At 41.2% G+C, this 2,500-nt stretch overlaps 1 protein-coding gene and 1 pseudogene across 1 annotated transcript in view; one reads left to right on the top strand and one right to left on the bottom strand.

Annotated features, from left to right (window-relative positions):
• The window catches only part of LOC138045417 (tetratricopeptide repeat protein 28-like), a 48,227-nt gene that overhangs the window by 45,566 nt on the left and 161 nt on the right, over nucleotides 1–2,500 (bottom strand). Inside the window, exon 1 of the mRNA XM_068891924.1 lies at nucleotides 2,498–2,500. This exon is cut by the window's right edge and continues 161 nt beyond it. The gene's annotated coding sequence lies outside the window, so the exon portion shown is untranslated. The remainder of the gene's footprint in view (nucleotides 1–2,497) is intronic.
• LOC138045415 (uncharacterized) overlaps nucleotides 1–2,500 on the top strand; it is a 30,595-nt pseudogene that overhangs the window by 14,880 nt on the left and 13,215 nt on the right.

Below are 2,500 nucleotides of genomic sequence, written 5' to 3' on the forward strand. Positions count from 1 at the left end.
ACACAATAGAGACTTAGTAGTGCGGAATAACTTCCTCTGATCTGCACTGTTCTCAGAAATAAGCTGGGAGTAGTAATCTCGACGAGCACAGTTCATAATGTAGGTGGCATGATTGCGCGCAGATTTAAAAGCGCACAAATCTTCTGAAGACTTGAACTTGCGCCATTTCCTCTCAGCTTTCCTCCTTGACCTGATTGCGTCCTTAATCTCGCTATTAAACCACGAGACACGCTGCCTGACCACAGAGGTCTTTTTCTGAAGAGGCGCATGTTTGTCTAGCAAGGATGAAAGTGTCGACGTGTAAGCCAGAGACAACTCATTCAAATCAGCATATTCTTTTTGGCATAGATCAGAATTCTGCAGGTCCGCGCGCAGTTGGTCAACTTCAATAGCCTTCAGTCGACGATAACAAATCTCCTTGGTGACATGACTGGGCTTAGCCGCATTTAATGAACACAGGACCGAAGCGTGATCTGACAGATATCGATCCGCCACGGGGATACTGGAAACAACTGGATCTTGTGCACGAGTGATCACTAGATTGAGCGTGTGACCACTAATATGAGTTGGTACAGATACATGTTGTTTGAGACCCATTGATGTTAGGAGATCCAGGAATGTGCGCGCATCAGGGTCACTCGGCACGTCCATATGGAAATTAAAGTCCCCAACAAAAATTAAGGACTCTGGACACAAAATGTTCGACTCCAGGAAATTACCAAATTCCTCAAAGAACACCCGAGGAGTAACTGGATGTTCAGCGGAGTAAGGAGGACGATAAACGATGATCAATTTTGCTCAAAGTGATTGATGCATTACTCTCCATTCTGAAAACTCAAATGAAGACTTCTCACCAGACTCGATGTGTTTGACCTGGAGTTGTTTCTTGAATAGCAACCCAGTTCCCCCTCCTCTACGACCTTGGCGATTGCACTGTACAAACTTGTGCGTCTCTGTCGGAATGAATTCCATTTTCGCAGCAGCATCTTTATCGGTAAGCCATGTTTCGGTAACTGCAAAGATGTCCATATCAGCACTATGAATGTACTCTAGTAAAGCTGCGGTCTTTGACTTTACAGCTCGAAAATTGGCAGTGCATAAAGTCAGAAGAGGCGAGTGTTTTCCACGATCAGGCACAAACGGCGTACGTTCCACGACAATGCGTCCACTGTTATTGTTAGTGGGACGGGAGGTGTCAGAATGAATATATAAGTAAGTTTCCGAAGGATTATGCAAATTGACCGCTTCTGCAGAATGAAATCCATTCAAGTTAACCAAAAGAGTAGGAAATTGATTCGCCTGCCTTGAGCTCTCTCGAAAATCTGTCACAACAACAGAAATAGGTCTTTTCTTTTTCGAACCAGCTCGGCATCCACGGCGCGTCGGTTTCACCTATACAACTGTATACAACTGTATAGCTCTGTATTGCTGTGTCTAGCTCTGTATACCTGTGTATATCTCTGTATAGCTGTATAGCCCTGTATGGCCCTGTATAGCCCTGTATAGCTCTGAAAAGCCCTGTATAGCTGTGTATAGCTCTGTATTGCTGTGTATGGCCCTGTATAGCTCTGTATAGCTCTGCGTTGCTCTGTATAGCTATTTATAGCCCTGTATAGCAGTGTACGGCATTGCATAGCTGTGTATAGTTCTGTGTACAGCTGTAGCTGTGTATAGCTCTGTATAGGCCTGTGTAGCTGTGTATAGCCCAGTATAACCCAGTATAGCTGTGTATAGCCCTGTATAGCTCTATATAGCTCTGTATAGCCCAGTACAGATTTGTATAGTTGTATAGCTGTGTATAGCCTTGTATAGTTGTGTATAGCTGTGTATAGCATTGTATAGCTCTGTATTGCTCTCTATAGGTATTTATAGCACTGTACCGTTGTTTATAGCTCAGTATAGCTGTGTATAGTTCTGTATAGTTCTGTATAGCTGTATATAGCTCTGTATAGGCCTGTATAGCTGCGTATAGCCCAGTACAGCTGTGCCTGTCTAAAACAATCTGGATGACAAACTTTACCGACAAACTTTACTCACAAAATTATTTTTCTCACAAGTAACAATAAATGTAGTGTGATGCATCAGACAATTTATCATTTCTGATTAGTTAAAATTCACGGGAAAGCCCTTTGATGTCACGCTATAGTGATAATGTGAATATTTAAACACACTTTGATCTAGATGACAAACTTTACTCACAAACTTTAATTTACTCATAAACTTTACTCACAAACTAACTTATTAGTATGAATTTATGAGATCATTTTCATGGTGAACCCCCATTCTTTATTTCCGAGAATGTCATGCTATGGTGATTCTTTCCTGTTCCATTTGATTACGCAAATATTCAAACGCACTTTTATTTTTGAAAATTTGAGACTAGCCAGAAGAATTGATTTTTGGTTAATCGAATGATAAAGCAAAACGATGTCATTTGGCGATGTAATCAATTTGTTATATAATAGTTAGATAACTTTAAGCAATTGTGTGAAATCACCTC

The sequence above is a fragment of the Montipora capricornis genome, chromosome 4 (assembly GCF_036669925.1).
Source record: "Montipora capricornis isolate CH-2021 chromosome 4, ASM3666992v2, whole genome shotgun sequence".
Classification (NCBI taxonomy): Eukaryota; Metazoa; Cnidaria; class Anthozoa; order Scleractinia; family Acroporidae; genus Montipora; species Montipora capricornis.